Source organism: Pagrus major, chromosome 14, assembly GCF_040436345.1.
Source record: "Pagrus major chromosome 14, Pma_NU_1.0".
Taxonomy (NCBI): Eukaryota; Metazoa; Chordata; class Actinopteri; order Spariformes; family Sparidae; genus Pagrus; species Pagrus major.
Window position 1 is genome coordinate 11,273,748 of NC_133228.1, and position 18,641 is coordinate 11,292,388.

An 18,641-nucleotide genomic window follows, 5' to 3' on the forward strand; every position below is an offset into this window, starting at 1 on the left:
CACGCAGGCCCATCCAGGCTGCAGTAGCTCTGTGACGTGGCACTAAACTAGAACCAACAGCAGGTCCGAAACCCTTTAAGAGGTGGTACCACTCCCTGAGAACACCAGAGACCTTCTTGTGAGCTGATGTTTGATAAGAGCCGCAAAAATAATCATTTATTAATGCGGGATGGACCCCGAAATGTGAGCAGAGTATCAGGAGAGGTGTGTGTGTGTTTGTGTTGGGAGGAGGGGGAGAAGAAGGGTAAGTTTAAAAAAAAAAAAAAAAAAGCATCTGAAAAATCAATTTCTGATGTGCCTTTTTTTGTCTGTATTTTGCCTTTGTTTGTTTGTTTGTTTGCATTATTTATAACAATTTATTCCAGAGGAAGAATGTGTACAAAAATGATTTAAACGTTTGAGCTGAAATGTCGTTGACTCCACATTCAGAGAATTTTTCCTGTGTCATCTAGCACTGCAGAATATTTCGATGAATCACAATGAAGCTCCTTTTAATGCATGCTTGGATAAGATCAAGGTATCAAGGATTACAGCATCAGTTTTGTTGTAAATTAAATTTTGCCATGCTCAAGTGTTATTACAAATTAGAGAAAATAGTCATATTTTGTCAAGGATCCGAGTGGCATTTCTTTGTTCCCTGGATAATAATTCTCTGTAATTAATTTTTTTTTAATGTCCTCGAGATGAACAGCGTATTCTCTTTGCTAAATTAGAAACCAAACTTTTCTAATAAACCTGGTAGTTAGAAAATGACCTAGAGAGGGGAGTCTCATGGTTAACTGAAAGTAGGACGCTGATTCTCCCAACGCACTGCCCTTACTTTAATGAGAGAAGAGCTGCAGAAAAGGGACGAGCTGTGAAGCTGTCAAAGTGCTGCTTGTTTGGGATTTGTCTGTTTGGCTGTTTTAAAAGCTGTTTAGGACACTCGTATGTAGAGAGCGCAGTGTCCATTTCATCTTTCCTCTTTTCCAACCTTTGCTCTGCTCGGCTCTGCTGCCGAATGTGCTCCTTCCACACAGAGAAGCTCGGTTTTCAGAGGTGAGTGGCTTAATGATTATCAAAGAAATACATTAGAATCAAAGTGCTCTGTTAGTGCCCTTGATAAGTGTAAACTGGGCTCAGAAAACACTCGAGAATGGTTTCCTGACCTTGCAGGCTTGTACCTCTTTGTTTATTTACAGTTTCAGTCAGCTGCAAGAGATTACTCTTTACTCTATTACATTTGTAATACAAAAGTAAACAAAAAGGAACATTTTTATAAAGTTTATAAAATTATTACATGTATTTAATACTAAAGGTTCAAATGTGAAAGAGTGAAAAACAAGATTGAGGCATAGCTGCATTTGAAAAGGAAGATTTTTAAATTACACATTCAAAATGTCTGAAAGGTCTGAAGCTCAAATGATTTTTGTACATGCAGATGGCCACTTGTTTTCTTGACAATTACAATTTATTGTTACTATTAAACCTTTCGAAAGAGGTTTTAAGTTTCATACGAACGTGTTTGACATCCTGGATAACAGTCCTGTCAATACACTCTTAATTGCACAACCTTAGAGATAAACATTTAATTCATTTTGAAGTGTTTCCAACAGAAACAGAGGCTTGTGTAGTTTATAAAATTGCCCTATTCTTATTTTTTAACAATAATTATAATGTATTTTTTTAAATATCATTTAGTCATGGTGAAGCTTTGTTTGAAAAAAGTGCACTTTGTTTTTTAACTTTGCCTCATTACTCTCCTTAAGTTAACTTAAGGAAAGGAGGTCAAAGTTAAATTTATTAGGAAATTCTTCCCTGCAGAATGCAGGAAAAACAAAACGGTCATCATTTTGTTGTTGAAATTTACACAATCTTTTCAGAAATCAAAGTTCCTCCCTTTAAAAAAAAGAAAAGAACACTTGTATTTTCTTTTATCTTAATAGGTCACATCAAACATTTGAAATGAAGTTTCCAACATTTCTTTTAAATAAAGTCCTATATTACATTAATGAATTCATATTTTCATAAATTCATTAATGCTTTTTAAAAAATGATCCTGATCAGAAAACAAAAACATTTCGATCCCCCTCTGAATTCGTCTCCTTTTTCCTGCACTGAAGTCTGGTTATACTGGCTCACATTACATTACCAATTACTCAAAATGTTGCTTTTGTTTTTACTATTTGTTAATTATACTGTTTTACATATCATTAATATTGATGTATATATATTAATTAATTAAAAAATATAGATATTTGGTTTCTCTGTGCTTGATTTTTCGATAAATCTATTGGCACGTATTCAATATATGCCGATTATAGAAGAGAGAGTGCTATAATACTTCAGATTGTTTCTTTTCTCATTCTTGCTTGAAATAATTACATTTCATACTCTTTATAAACTTTGAAACTATTTAAAATACTGTCTTTGCATATATTTTGCCTGTATATATTTTGAGCAAAAAGAAGAAATCAATGAATTTAATATGAACACATCAACGCGAATAAAAAGCGTTCAGTATATACGCTCATATCGTTCCTTATCCGTGACGGAGTGCAGAGAGTTAACCTCTATATCTCTCTAGTCTCAAAGTGACTAAAGGAATTCTTATGTATGTCTCCAACAGTCAAGTCATTGTACATATTTGTTTTGAAATTTGTTGAAAAATAACCCTGTTTTTCATATAGCAATATGTTGTACAATGTCCGACATTTTTGTCGCGATTTGGCAAGTTATAAGCAATGTGTGAGTGACTGCATCACTCAGGCCGCCATGTTGTCTCCTCCTGTCCTCCATTTTGTGATTCTCTCCCTCTGTTCTTGCTCACCTGCTTTTATCAAAGTTTGACCAAACTCTCTCCGGCTGTTTATCGAAGTAAAAAAAATTAATTGTAATGCTTTAATATGATTTTTAGATTTTTTTTTCTATAAGATCTGTCAGGCTTTTGTTTTATTACCAAGAAAATTGATCTGGTGGCTGATAACTTTACTTCCTACCTTAAGGTTCCTACCTAAAAAACTGTGATCTGCCCTTTAACTGCAACAAGATGAAATTAGCCTGGACAGGCAGAACTCCTCTGTAGGAAAAGTGTGTCCTATTTGAGAAGGTGTTAACCCCTTAGAACAACTTGTCCATGTAATCAGCAACACCCGTGTGAGAGGTTGCATGCGACGTTAGGTTTTACAGCTCCGCGGCTTGAGCGACTGTGACCCGTAGCCTCATAATGGCCGCCGGGGGTCATGAAGGTTAATAGAGACTGATGTATGAGGCCCCAGAGTGACATCCCAAAGGGGATGGCCCCTTAATCCTTATTAGGCCTCTGTGTTAGTGATCCTTACCTTTCAAAGCAAACAGCACGCTTCCTTTGCCGTGGGGCCCCGGCCTGCCCCCGGCGTTACACTTCTGACCCTGGGGTCGTGGCCTTTGTTCAGAACCCTTCAGAGGCTGACCTTAGGGGTCACGGCTGTAATAGAGAAGTTGTCGAGGCGCGTGCTGCCGAGGGGCCCCTCAGCAGACCACCTTGTAGAGGGAGCCGGCGCTCCGCACTGGTCACCGCAGAGAGAAGGAACGCGTATGTGTGTGCTCGCCGGAGTGTGAACGTATAGATGGCTGTAACTTATCGGGTGAAAATACAACAGGGGGTTATATGTGTGAGTTATTGCCATTAAGGACAAGGTCTGAAGCTTGTAAATAAGACCTGAACTTTGGCGTTCAATTACAATAATTCATGAATTCAGAGAAATAACTACTTCAGTGAGGGTCACATCTCTTTTTACTGGCATTCCCAGGTGGTTCTACTTATTTCACTGCTTTTTATTCACTGCTGACTTAAAGCTTCAAGTAATGCATTGAAGAAATAGCATTTTAGGTACAGAAATAGATTATAGATAGACATTTTAAACCTTTGGATTTTTCTGCTGTCACAAATGAAGGACTTGCTTTAAGAGAGAGATGTTTTTTCGCAAGTCTTTTCTACTGTCTGTAATTAACAAATCATTTGTTATTTGATTACAATTTATGTTGTGATTTTTCTGTATTTATTCTGCATATTTTTTGCCACCGAGTATTAAAAATATTGCAGTTCATATTATTCTCAAGTTCTGCCTGTGTTGCTTGTCCCGGGACAGTACGTTATAAATTTCATCCATGTATGTTGATTGGTTGTGTTTTTTGTTGATTCATAAGGATGTGAAGGCGCCTGTGTTCGATAATACCAGACAACAACTTTATTGTTTAAGCTCATGAATGAGCTGTATCTCACTTTGAGTGTGAGACATTCACTGCCATGTTGCACAGCGGGGACATGAGTTGTGCATCATTGACACATTGACTGCGGTCGGTTAATTTGATTGTGTTTTCTTATTAAATTATCCCGTTTGCACCTTTTTGATTTTTTGCAGATGTGGAAGATTCACTGAAGCTTAATCACTTCACTGCAGCCTCTGTTCTCCCCTCTCCCACTGTTTTCAGCTGAACTATGCTTTAAAATCTGATTTACATGCTTATCAAATATCAACAATGCAACATGCTTTTACACACTGACAATAAATGTGTGGTGGGGCAGAGCATGGCTTGGACTTAACCTGGAGGTGAAGGGTCTTGATGAAAAAAAGTCTGTGGTCGTGGACTCTTGGAGGTGTCATAAATGAGGTTGTTAATATTGGAGTTTCATCAATGGCAGCATTACGCAGGCCGCTCCTGCAGGGGCGAGGCCGCGCAGAGGGCTACAGTGTCAGAAGTTGGCAGCTGAGCCAAAACCAGAGTCGTATCCTCAAGTGAACTCTCCACGACGTACGGTGCAACAGGCTCTGCCAAGTTTTTTGAATTCCTGCCACATGTTAGATGGTAAACAACTGACTAGCAGCAACAGTGTCTCAGATAGACGAGGAGGGCTGAGGGACTCTTCAAATTGCTGACGAAACACACGTTTGTTTACACTATTGTTTGATTTATATTCAGCATGCAGCCGTAGTGGCGTTTTCTGCTCGCTGCGATTGCAATTGGTTCATAGACGTGGCGAGATGTGACGTCACAGGGTTCGATCTGATGACTGTTTGGTGCTCGATCCGTTTTTCCTCATCAAGGGGCACGAGTGACTTTATATCTTGATAAAAGTACGCTCGAATCACTCGCTTTAAGCGCCTGGTTTCTGTCTTACTCGTGCTCGTTTTTCACGACTGGAAGTTTTTTCGCGTTCGTGCTTTGTGTGTTTTTGATATGCGGATGGTGCAGCAGAAAACAGGGAATCTGAGTTTCATTTGAGACTGTGGAAAGCTGAGGAGAGTTAGGCAAGACAAGTGCACTCACTCTCTGTCTCTCTCTCTCTTTGGGTCCGTCCTCTGAGGAAGAAACACACACAGCAGCGTAACGCCTTTTCTTTCAGCCTCCAGGACTCAGAGTGAGGAGGTAGGAGAGGCTGCAACTAACCAAGCGGCCATATTAGTTTGCTGTTCAGTAGCTTCATACTCGCTCTGGTCTTCGTCTGCTTCTCCAATCGCACATATAAGAAAATGTTCAAGTGTGTATATGGAGGCTTTCCCACCTTTATTTGTGTAAATGTGCACAATTCCCCTTTAGACTCTGCCTGAGCAATAAAGACAGCTTGAAATCAAGACCAGCTAGCCGTGCTCCATGATGTGAGATCTGTCGTTTCTTTGGACAGTTTTCCCTTTTTCCCCTCTCTTTTGTGCGGCTGCTACTTTGGGGAGAGAGGAGGGGAAAAAATTTGCCTGTGTTGAGTTCTGGGTTTCTTTTGGGAAAGAGAAGACTGGAGGGGAGGGGAATGGCGTCCAAAAGAGAGGAAGTTGTTTTTTTGCCATGGGGGAATCTGTTGCAAACAGCTAAAGGGGCATTACAGCACTTTGGCCAGAGAGAAAGGGGAGGGAAGTCGGGTGGAAACCGGACGGGTGTGAGTAACCTTCAGCAGGCTGATGCAGAGGTTGGTAGGTGTGCATGAGACAGGGGGAGAGAGAAAGGCAGCAGGGGTGGTATCTGGCACAAAAAACCCTAAAAAAGATCCTCCTCATGCAGGCTTAAATTAACACTAGCTGTTCAGAGCAGGGCTGTTTATTACTGTAGGCTATAACAGTGCTACTGAAAGGACAAGAAAGGGTGGGAGACAGAATAGGCTGGACACTAAAGGGGAGGCGGAGGGGGAAGGAGGGTGCAGGACACGAGCAGAGTCATCAGCAGAGTCCATTTTATCGTTCGGTTACTGCCCGACATTTCTCCTCTCCTTATTCGCACGCAGGAGCGCCGCTGCTGCTGCAGATCGCAGCAAGGCGAGGGTGGCCTAGTAATGGCACATGGCGGGCGCACTGCGGTAAATATTAGAGGGTTTTACAGCACGGTTCGCTGTTGCAATCAAGGCAAGGCAGTCGCACCCAGGTGCTTATCTGACTTTGATTGCGTGCCAACACAGTCAACGTAGCTTTTTGACTCATAAACGTGTCGAGGGTCGAGAAATAGAAGAAGTGATCGTGGCCAATTCCATCAGCGATGGCGCCAGACCTTCTTTTTCGGCCTTTATTAGGAAGACGCCATTGCTTCCATTGGCTCCCTGGAAGTTTTAGGATGAAGGACAACTAGGTCAAAGACAAATGTCTGATAATAAACTGAAAATAGCTCTGAAATGAAAAGATGACTCGTTAATCTTTTCCACGAATCTCAGAGTCAGGTGTTGCAAGTTGTCTCAGAATCCTTTAATCATTTGTGAGTGTTTGCTGTGACTCTCCTCCTCAGGAGAAGTGCACTGTGCCCCCCCTTCCTGCCTCCCTCCCTCCAGCTCCCTCCCTACCCCGCCTTGTGCACGCGCACGTCGTGCCGGTGATGAAAACGCGGTGTGCACGCACTCCCACACGTCCCTGTTTCATCATCAGCTGAGCCCGTTCTCCTCCACTCACAGCTCTTCGCCCCTCCCTCTCTCGCCCCCTCCCCTCCCGGCTCTCGCTTCTTTTTCTATCCATCGCTCTCCTCCTCCTCTCTCCCTGGGTCCCGGCCACATGCGAGAGGGTAGACTAGGACGCTGCAGCTCTGAAAAAAAAGAGAGGGGAAAAACGCTCTGCTGCTATTTCTACAGGCAGGCCCTCCCCTTTAGCTAGTCTGTGCCAAAAGAGGGAGGGATTTTTTACTACTCCCAGTCCCAGGATTTTAACCCTCTGCCTGCTCTCTCTGCAAGATCTGCTCCTCAATATCATGCAACAAGTGGCTTTGCATTACTCCTACTTCGACATTGCTGCGCCATTTGTGAAGACGTTTTCCGGGACCCCCGTTTTCTTCACCCACTGGGCGCTGATCACGTGCATTTTGGTCGTTTTTTGCTGCTTTTGGGGTGTTGTCGGTAGAGTTAAACTGGACTGGGTAGAATCAGGGGTTTTGGTTTGTGCCCTGCCGTGATGCGAAGGCTTTTCGAGCACGTGCTTCTTGATTGCTCGCCATGCTTCCTTTTCTCGTGAGTCCTCCCTGAAGCTGAGGACGAAGACAGCACTTTTGGTTTTTTTAGCATGTTGTTTGAGCAGCTGCCTGATTTCATGTTACCTGCGCATGTATCATGATTTCAACAGATGATTTCTCGTGTATTTTCCTGTGCTCTTATCTCCTTCACCCTCCTCCTTCCTCACCCTTTCCATCTCTAAACCTCTCCCTCTTTTGGGTTTTCTGCCCCACCCTCTCTTCCTCACGCTCTCCCCCCTCTCTCTCTCTCTCCTCTCTCTCTCTCTCTCTCTCTCTCTCTCTCTCTCCCACTCTCTTGCTCTCTCTCTCTCGCTCTCTCGTGGGCAGTCTCCACTGAAAGGGGAGCAGGAGGGCGGAGCAGCGACGGGGCTTTTTCTGGGACAGGTGCCAATTCCAAACAAAAGACACAAAAAGCCAAAAAAGAGTGAGATAGTTCCCAGCGGCAGGCAAAAAGTGGCACGTTTCAAGAACTGATTTGTAGTAATAACGTGTATGCATGTGTAACTATTCTCGGGACTTTTTTTTTTTCATTGCTTGAGTGAGAAGCAGCAGCAGAGATCTTGAGTCCTCTCTTTCCCCCCTTCTCTGCTCTCTTTCTCCCGTGAAGGCATTTGAGTTTCGAGCGGGGAAAAGAAGGAGGGGCGGGTGGAGTTGGGAAGGGGCAGTGGGAGGCGGAACCTTGCCTCCTCTCCTCCCTGCAAGTCTTCTGCATTATTCATATGCCCGGGCCAGCGCTGCAATCTGACTGGCTGCCTGGCTTAGCATTCACCCGACATTCAGCGGCTCTGTTTGCTAACATTCCTCATTCAAAGCCTTGTTAACTGCCAGACGGGAGGAACACGCGACTCCATGGGAAACCCACATGGCCTCCTTATTGTGGCGGGCCCTGACAGTCTCAGACTAGGAGGTGGCAGACAGGGGAGAGCGAGGGGAGCCGGTTTGCAAATATTAGAAAGCAAGTTAGCTGAGGTGAGGCAGGTTGCCCGAGGCTTAGAGTCGGGTTTGGGGTGAGGTGGCCAGATTGACAGGGTTAAGCCCAGACAGTGGGCCAGACAGATGGGCAGACAGACATATAGACAAGGCGTTGAGGCAGACAGGGAGGCTGGCACTTTGTGGGACTCTGAATGGGTCTCTCGTTGGCGTGCCCGCCTACTCCTTGCAGGGAGTGCAGAGCTGTGTGACTGAATCCGAGCTCCTTCTCTGCCCTTCTCTACAGAGAGGATATGTGGACATGCTGCGTACAGCTACGGAGGGAATCCAGCACAATGAGCGGCGGAGATTTCGGCGCTTTATCCCGGATACCAGACTGACTGCGGTTTGTGTGCCAGTTGCCTCAAAGTCTCAGTGGTAAGTCATGGAGTGTGTGTGGGTGTGGAGGTAAGTGTGTGTGTGTGTGTGTGTGTGTGTGTGTACATGTATGCCTGTGTATGTGAAGCATGCACACATGCAGAGGTTTTCTTTTGACAAAACCGATGAAACACTAAGATGAAAGCAGCGCTACGGCGCGGCTTCATTTTCGACCCGAACTCCGTGTTGCTGTGTTGAAGTCTGGGTGTTGTTTCCTTCAGGGCGACACGACTATCCAGAGAGAGGAGGCTTAACTGAATATAGGCGAACGAAGGGGGGGAAACGTGGCACGGGCTTTGAATTTCCGACGAAACGGAGCTAATCTCTCCTCTCGTGCGTTCCTACCTGCAGTTTTGCACTCCAGGTCGGCCTTTTGTGTGTGTGAAAGAGAGACGGTTTTGGAGGGAGCAGAGAGGGACTAGTGCTGTAATGTTGGGCCGAGGGCCAGACAAGGCCTGCTGCACAAGGCCGAGCCCCACCACAACGCTCCCTCTCCCTCTCTCTCTCCCTCTCTCTCCCTCTCTCAGTCTCTCCCTCTGTCTCTCTCCCCTTTTCTCTCCTGGTCAGCTATCAGAAAACTATTAACCGCGATTCTCGTAACGAGTTTTCTCAATAAAACCCCGTCTCTGTGAATATATGCGGGTTTTTTGGTTTGTAATAGACGGTTAAACATTTGAAAATGGGTCATTGGTGACACGTGGCCACATGTAGCGTTGATATAGCTCGAACAGGCCTTTTGGACATTCAGTTTAATATGTTTTATAACTAAAGTGGCTCGAATATAAGCCTTCGTTTTCATTTTTTGCACTTTACTTTGCATGCGTAAACAAGCAAAATGCTCCCCACTTTAGTTCGATGATACGGTTTGAAGAATCTGTTAAATTCAAAGCAATCTCACCTAAACACAGTATTTGGGTTGTGTATCTGAATCGGAATAGAGCAGTTTGCTTTGTAAAGAATAATAAAGGTTATATTTGTCATTAGCATTAGTATCACACCTTCTTCATCCCTGAGGAAGAATAGTAGGTCTAATTTTATCTGTATAATATCATATTTTCGACATAATTAAAAAAAACTAATGTGCCACACCCCCCCTTGCTGCCTTCTAGTGTGGCATCTTTTAATTATCGCCCATAAATCAGTTTCTTTGAACCAGCGCTAATTGAAAAATCTTGCATTTTTTTCCACATTCCCTGTCGTTAGGCTTCATGTTGAGCACCTCAGCACACCAGAGTCTACCATGACCAATAGGTAGGAGTGAAGGCAGTGTGAGTCATCACCGATAGCTCTAGTCATCCCACCTACGTCCTACGTTACACACTACAGAGCCTGGCACGAGCTCCGCCATCACTGTCACCCCCGCAGGAAAGACCCTAACTTCGCTTCCCCGCATTAGGTGTGTCTGAATCCCTCTTCTGAGACCCTCAACCCACTGATATTACGAGTTAACACGTCAGCATTAGAAGAAGGAACACGTCATTGCTGAGCACCAATCAGCTCACAAGGTGCTGCAGTAAAAACTTGCAGCAGAGTCAAATGAAGGATCTTTGTTGTTTGATTTTTCGTTGCTCTTCTTTTGTATTTCCTTTTTTTCTAGTTTTTTCCATCGAGGAACAAAAGGTGATATTTGCGCACGGAGTCGTGACACTTCTCACGATCAAACGCCCTTCAGCGTATCGGGGAAGAATCGTGCTTTAATATACGTTTCATAACTTGGAACCTGTCGATCGTTTTATTACATTTTCAAAAACACTGAAAACGCTTTATAGCGTTTGAACGATTTCGCTTCTGTTTATTTTAGGAATAGCAAAAAAGTCATACAGTATATTTTTATTCAAAATATCGGCAGTCTTAGAAAAAAAATTTCATCCCGAGAGAAGCCAAAATTTTTTTTAAAAACTGGTTAGATCTCGGAATTTATATATTTTTTTGACACAAAAATGGCAGTTTATTGGAGTTTGTTGTTAGATTTTAAACAATACACATTGATTTCCTGCACTTAAAATATTCTCTGACCTTAATGAAGTCCTGCAGCATTTTTTAAGCAGAAAAAGTTAAATAGAAATTTTGGTTTTTACATCCAAATTGAGTCAACAAGCCTGGTTTCTAAAAACAACCATTTGTTTTAGAGATGTGTTATAGAGAACAGCCAAACTAAAGGAAATGTGAAAGCTAACACAAAGAGTATCACACCACATCTTTAACAAGACACGCAGGACACACGCGCGCGCACACACACACACACACACACACACACACACACAAACACACATAGGCAAACACCCAGACACATTTGATGCTATGTACCCCACAATGAACCCTGGCTCCTTGGATGAATGGGGTTCCCACGCCTCTCCCAAGGAGTGCAGGGCAAAGCCTCCTCCTCTGAGCATTCACACACACACGCACACATGCACACACAATGCACTCACTACAGATGGCCACACAGTCTTACTCAAACACACACAGGTGCATTTGAGTATAATACAAAGACGAACACAGACATAGTTAAAAAAATATTGTTTATTCGTCCGAGGACTTACACATGTGACGAGTGTCAATTTTAAAGATGGAGTGACACACAGCTTTATCTTTACTGCTTTAAAAAGTGACTTTTAATTTGTTAAGCAGCAAACAGGAAGCTAAATGAGGTGAGACGTGTTTTGGTTGTTGTACTTTCAGTAACATTTCAGTTACACCTCCTCTTGTTTCAGTGTCTATGAGTGTGTGTGTGTGTGTGTGTGTGTGTGTGTGCATGAGAGTGAGAGTGTGTGAGAGAGTGTGAGCCAGTCATAAGGTTTTGTTTTGCAGGGAGAATTTAAATGAAGCAGAAACAAAAGTTCGTGGGAAAATCTAACATTTCATTTAGTAAGGGTTCAGCAACACAAAGTCCTCGAGCGTGTGTGTGTGTGTTAGTGTGTGGTTTTCACATGAATATATAAACGTGCCTCAGTTCCAAACTCTAAAATGAGATTGTTTAGTTTACAAAGGGGATGTATTTTAATGTTTATTTTTGGATTATATTTGCTTAAATACACTTGGCTGTTTTTTTTATAAATCACGTTAAATTAAAAATTTTATTTCTCGTGTAAAAATAAGTTTGTAATTTACTCTTTTATACGTGATATAATTTTATATATATTAACTTACTTTTCTTTAATTATACTTCATTATAGAAAAGGTACTTTTTCTCAAGTAACTTGCTGTGACACTGCATTGTGTGTGTGTGTGTGTGTGTGTGTGTGTTTGTGTGCGTGCGTGCGTGCGTGCGTGCGTGCGCGCAAGTGTGTGAGTGGGGGCTATAATATTTATTTATATAAAATATTATATTTTAAATTGTTTGTTAGTGTAAAAGGGATTTTAATAAAAAAATGTGGATTTTGTTTTAAGCTTAACCAGATGCTTGTTTATTTCTTGATGTTCCATTAATGCTTTCTATATTTTTAATCCATTAAGCACTTTTTAAATTTCAGCCCTTTATTTTTAGAATAAAAAATATAATTTCCAATAAAGAAAATTGCAGAAAATCTGCATAGGTGACGAAGAAAAAAGCCACGACTTTATTTGTAATTCTCACAACACACAGTTATCTAATTCCCACTGGTCATTTTCTGGAGCGAATTTTTTTCTGACAGATGAATCTTCATCCTCTTCATCACCGGCCAGTATATGGTAATATAGTTATCCAGTCTAAATCGGGCGGCAATATTCTGGGCCATGATCACTCTAACATATGTTACATCAGCCTTAATGATACACTCAAGTAGCTGCTTGGCAGGTTTATGACCTGAGGGCTACATGGACACCTTTGTGTGTGTGTGTGTGTGTGTGTGTGTGTGTGTGTGTGTGTGTGTGTGTGTGTGTTTTGTGAATATAGCTGTACAGTATTTTGTGTGTGTGTGTGTGTAAGTATGACTATATTTACGTCTCTGTTTTTCTCTTCCATTTGCAGGCTCATTATTACGGAATGACTTAATTTTTCCTGCTCAGACCTCAATGTGAAGGTTGGTCTCATGTTTTTATTATTTTTCTATATTTTCAAATGTATTTTTATTTTATGTTAGTATATATTTACTTCACACTCAGTGATATGTTTAACTGTGTGTGTGTGTCCTATGTGTGTGTCCTATGTGTGTGTGTGTGCATACCACCACACTGCTGAATTCTCAAATTCAAAATTATTTCGGCCTGTAGCTTCAAATATGCATCCTCTCGCTTCCTCTTCGGCCTGCAGGCACACAACACACAACACAATTAACACAGTTTGTTGTTTATTGAACGCAACGCGGATTGCGTTGTTTCTGGCGACTGTGGCAGCGAGCGACGCGTCCTCGTCAAAACCGGCCCCAGCACGTCGTGTGTCATGTCATCTGAATCAGTAAGTCTGTGGTACGGCTCAAAGATAATCTCTTCAAAGGAAATTAGTCGGGAAAAAAGGGGAAAGAAAAGCCGTCAGCCTAAAGGTCAAATGAAGATTAGAGGGAAACAGTACACGAGGGCACACCGGCTGGCACCCGGAACTGCACAAAGGCCTCATTGTCACGGGAGCCCTGGGCACCGCACACACTCTCCTGCGTGCTTAGGGAGACATGACACCTGTTGGTGGCTTTGGTCAACTGCAGGCAGAGTGACCGGACACCTTCACAGGGCAGCCAATGTGAGGACTTTCTTTGTTTTAGGCACAGTAAAGTAAGTAATTCTAAGGCACACGAATGTTAGGACGATTTTGGACACAGTACCGTTCATATACAGTCACAGGTACTTGTCTTGGGTCATATTGTTTTTGTGTTACTTCTCTCTGAGTGTGCTGTTACATAAAAGTTAAAATGACAAAAGAAAAAAAAAGCAATATCTTTGATTTACATGTGCTGATTTTACCATTTTATTCCAATCTTCCAGGCCCACTGGGTCCACTCACTGCAATGAGTCGAGTGGTTAATCTCAAATCATTTTAAGGATCATTCTTGACAGCTTAACACAGATTTACACTTCGAGGCGCCTCACGTCCAAAAGTGTTGGACGAATGTTCTTCTGGAAAGTTTGGAAGATTGTACGAGAGTTCATGGCTGCAGGGCGTTCCCTAGTCACACCTCTCGTTAGTTAATGACACCATTATATCTATTACACACTTGATAGAGGAGTTTTTGGACTGTGTTATAGTTATTACAATCCAAACAAATTTTATTTTAATTATAGTTTTTAAAATAATTTACTGCAGTAAAGAGGATACACACAGCAATCACAGGATTAATTTAACACTTTGCTAGTGTGTGAATGCATACCAACAATTGAAAGATTTAATTTAACACTTATTTCGAACTCTGAGGCAATGTTAAAGGGTTAGTTCACCCAAATTACAAAACATTTCTGGCTTACCTCTAGTAGTTTCTGGCCAAATTAATCGCCAACCATTTAAAATTAATGAATTGGTGTGAGTGATTTTTTTGATAGATTTTTTTAAGGGGAAAAAAGAAAAGAAAATTCTGTGATTTCAGCCTCTTGAATGTGAATATTTCCCAGTTTCTTACTCCTCAATGACAGTAATTTGAATAATTTCGGGTTGTGGACAAAACACGACATTCTGAAAGGTAATCTTGGGCTTTGAGAAACGTAATTTGACATTTATCACCTCTTCGACTGATCGATTAATGGAGAAAATAATCAACAATTTAAAATAATTGTTAGTTGCAGCACTTATACAGACAGTTTTGCTTTAATTTGCCTTGAGAGATTCAAGATACCTCTCCACCCCAACACAATGTAGGAGTACGGAATTGAGTTTTCATTGCTCACAGCAGTGAAAAGACTGGATAATCAATAGTTTTTGGACTTTTTTCAGACTATTTCTTCAGGATACAGAAGCTCAAAGTGATTATTACAGAGAGGTGTTATTTTTCAATGATGTGTGCACCAGAGATGAAATTCAGTTCACCTCCATTGTATTTGGATGAAGGTTAAAATTTCAGCCATTATTAAAATCTGCATGAATATCACCACAAGTAAATGAGAAACGACCCATACAGTGAAGCTCATACATTGCCATACACGTTAGCAGTGTAAGTGAGGAGAGGTTTGTTATGTACCTCACAGGCTCGGACGTTAAGTAGCTCGTGTAGAGATTTGTGTGGCATTTATGGGCTAACCGACCTGCTATAAACCAGCCACAAACCAGTGCTTGCGTTTAGTGTGAGCGTGAGGAGTTAAGGCCGTGACTCACTTTTATAAGTAGGAGCTCACCTCGCCTCCGCACGTCTCCCCCGTCGCTCCCCAGCTCGGGGGGAAACCGCAGCAGAGCCGCAGCCTCTCCTGTCTCACTCAGGAAACTCCCTCAAACAACCACAGCCTGCCTGTTTGACCTTTCAGCCAAACACACATAAATTTCTACTCATTTACACAGACAGGCTACAGATGAAGCTTATCTTCAGAGGATTTAATATGCTAGTTTAAAGATAATGGTGTCGTTATCGGCTGTGGGTGTGTTTGTTCACTTTAGAGGTGTCACCTGAGCCAACAGGTAACAACATGCAGATTGCCAAACAAGATGCTCATAAAAGATTCAGACAGAAGACACTCTCACTCTGTGTGTCAGTGTGCATGCATGTGTGTGCAGGCGTTTACACACAAACAGGTACAGAAACTGCTTTCTCTGTGTGAGCGCTGTCGTTCTGCGGTGCTCATGTGTGAGACACGAGGTGAAAGTGTGACCTTTGGACACCCAGCAGCAGCTCACTCTCTCCTCTCATTTGTCTCTCTCAGGCCGAGGAAACCTGAGAGGAAGCGAGCTGACAGACCGCACAGGACTGAAGCCGTCTCTGCAGAGAGGAGGTGACCCATCAAGCAACAGTGACTTCCAGGAAGTATTTTGACGGCTTTGATATGATTTCAGTTTGTGACACACGGTTAGTTCACTCTCACATCAAATTGGATTTCCTGTAAATATGGAAAGCAATTAAAAAACATAATAAAACTACACTGAAATAATAATAATCATAAATACATGAACCCTACTTACAAAATCACAATCAATAATTCACATAGAGATTTTTTTTTAACTTTGATTGTCCAGTGAGTTCATAACATTCTATTTTGCTTTATTTAAAAAGGTCTTAAGTGTTTTACAATGAAATGTAGTGCAGCAGTTTAATTCATCTGTATATCTGTGCTTGCAGGGACACATCACATCCCTAGAAAAGTGGTGTGATGGAGATTTGTCTTGATATGGCCAAAATGTTTAGCTGAAAAGAGAATTTTTATTTAATTTTTATTTATGAATTTCTTCAGTTACTACTACAGTTTAAAAGTCAGTGAGGCATGTTTTTTTGAAATAAAAAAAATATATATAATACAATAAATTTGTTATAAAAAATTCAGCTTTATTCTCGACCTTTGGAGAACAGATTGTGTTGCTTTTAACCGCAACACAGTCTTCATCTGCAGATATTTGTTATTTCAGTACTCAGTAGTAGAATAGGTGGAAATGTTTTCATAAATGCACATTCACTCGATCCATACTTTTGTTTCATGTGTCTTTTTTCTGATTTTCGGAGGGCCTTTTGTCGTTTTGAGTTCGTCTTCCCACAGCTCCACCGTCAGCCACGAGAGACGCCTGCAGGAGACAAACTGTCCTTTGGGGTGAGGTAGTAGGTTGTATAGTTTTAGGGTCATTCCCAAGCTGTCAGATGACTATACAACTTACTGTCTTTCCTGGAGCGACTGTGATGGCAGCAGCAGCATCATCATCGTGAAAATACATCTTCACCACTGCAAATCATCAGAAAGGAGGCGATAACTTAGAGAGCGTGTAGGCTGTCCATTTTTACTGTCTGACATTCATCAGCGCATATTACTGAAATTTAGACACTTTGTGGAATTTTAAACAGAACTTTTGTCCTATTTTTTGGCTATTAAAGTGTTTGAATGTGCTTATTATAATTGCAAATGCTTTAACAACCTGTCTCCATTAGCTACTATTTGAATAATGGTTTTCACTTGTATCTAAATGCAACAGTTTAACGAATGTTTTCATGATAAATTTTGCTGCATTCGTTGTAATAACAACAAAGTCTTCATTTACACAGCGAGCAGATCATCCTCCTACCCACTCGGGTGACTTATGGTGTTCGTACAGGGTGAGGTAGTAGGTTGTGTGGTTTCAGGGTTGTGATTTTACCCCATCAGGAGCTAACTATACAACCTACTGCCTTCCCTGGAGGGCAGCAATACATCACAGGAGGGAGTACACATGTCATTAGGAAGAAACTGACTCTTGTTAAGTCAAGACTGGCTTTTGATTTCAAAAGTGTTATTGAATAGGTGAGTGGTGCCAAATCACAAAAAAATGCATTTCATAGCAACATGAGTTACTTTACAGTTACTGTATGTATGTATATGTGTGGATGGATAGATGGAAAGTGCTGTCGACCTTAGAATTAGTATTTTTAGCATCAGTGGTGTTTTAACTTTGTGCTGTTTTACTAATAAATAAATAAAGACTGGATATAAAATAATGTAAGAACAATGACTGGAGTCTTTTCTTTTCAATTTCTACTAAATACTGACTTCTTTCTTCTGTAATCCTTGTAAGGAGCTCATCATCATTCAATACAAGTCTTAAAAGCCTCTGCAGCTCATGCCTTTATACGTAGATATGTCCTGTATCTGTCTATTAAGAATGTTCTAAGAGTTGCACATCCTTTGTCTTTATCTTTACTCTCTGTACTTTAACACAAAAGCAGTTACTTTGAACCATGCAAGATGTTGGAATGTATCAAAGGAAAAGAAAAACATATTTGAGGATGCAAAATTCAAAGTAAACAAACAAACAAAAAAAGTCATAACATTTTATTTAAGCTGAGTGGTTTTGGACAACTGTTCAACATTTTTAACAAACTCTTTGTTCTGAAGTTGCACCCCAAACTTCATCAAAGCTGATATTCTGGTTCACACCGTCTTGAAACATCTTCAGACTGGCTGTAATTCAGAAAACATGAGCATGTGGGTTTCCCTCACAGATGGAACGAGACAGCAGGTGCTGAGGTATCAGCAAATAATCATAAATTATCACCCTCCCACTGGTCTGTGAAAACAAGCTGAGCCTGCTCAGAAGAGTGTTGTTGTCGTGCTTCAGTGTGGATGTCAATGTGAAAAAGATGAGGGCCAAATCCCCCCATACTGTCTCTCACCTCAGTGTGGGGACACATTAAGACGCTGCTGTGTACTTGTACACAGTAGATGGCGCCAGATATATGTTGGCAGTCTACACCTCAATGCATATTGGCAAAATTTATTTTACATAAGGAGTATATTCTGCAAACTTAACTGGCTTCTACCTCAGGAAATAATGTTTATATATTTATAAATGTTTAATAACTTCAAAATGTGTTGGGTACAGTCAAAAAATAGTACCATTTCAATCAGTGGCAAAGGTGCTGTAAATTACAATTGAATTTTTCAGCTTTTTCATTTTGTCACATTTAAACTTAATATACATACCTTTAATGAGGTTACATGCTCATTTCACAAATATAACTGTAGGCTGTTATCCCTCATTGATTTCCTTTAACTATACAAATAAAAAAAATAAGTTTAAGGAAGGGGAATAAGTTTAAGATTAAGAGTGTGCAAAAAGCTAGCTGCAAAGGCATGTCAACGATATAAAAACTAATAATTAGTACCTCAGTCTAGTAATAGGATAACGTGGATCATTGGCTGTTGCATTGTGAAGAGCATGTCCCACTGTCCCTTTGGGTAACAATTTATAATAACCATCATTAATAAATGGTAAATGTATAGTTAACTAAACATTAGTCAAAAGTTATTTCACTGTTGACAATGATCAGGAGTTACGGGCAAAGGCCAGG

At 41.3% G+C, this 18,641-nt stretch overlaps 1 long non-coding RNA gene across 2 annotated transcripts in view; it reads left to right on the forward strand.

Annotated features, from left to right (window-relative positions):
- The window catches only part of LOC141008505 (uncharacterized), a 34,636-nt gene extending 18,356 nt beyond the window's left edge, over positions 1-16,280 (forward strand). For both annotated transcript variants that reach the window (XR_012180079.1, XR_012180080.1), the window contains 3 exons: positions 8,651-8,781; positions 12,734-12,785; positions 15,538-16,280. This is a non-coding gene — a long non-coding RNA (uncharacterized lncRNA). The remainder of the gene's footprint in view (positions 1-8,650; positions 8,782-12,733; positions 12,786-15,537) is intronic.
- Positions 16,281-18,641: the final 2,361 nt, after the last annotated feature.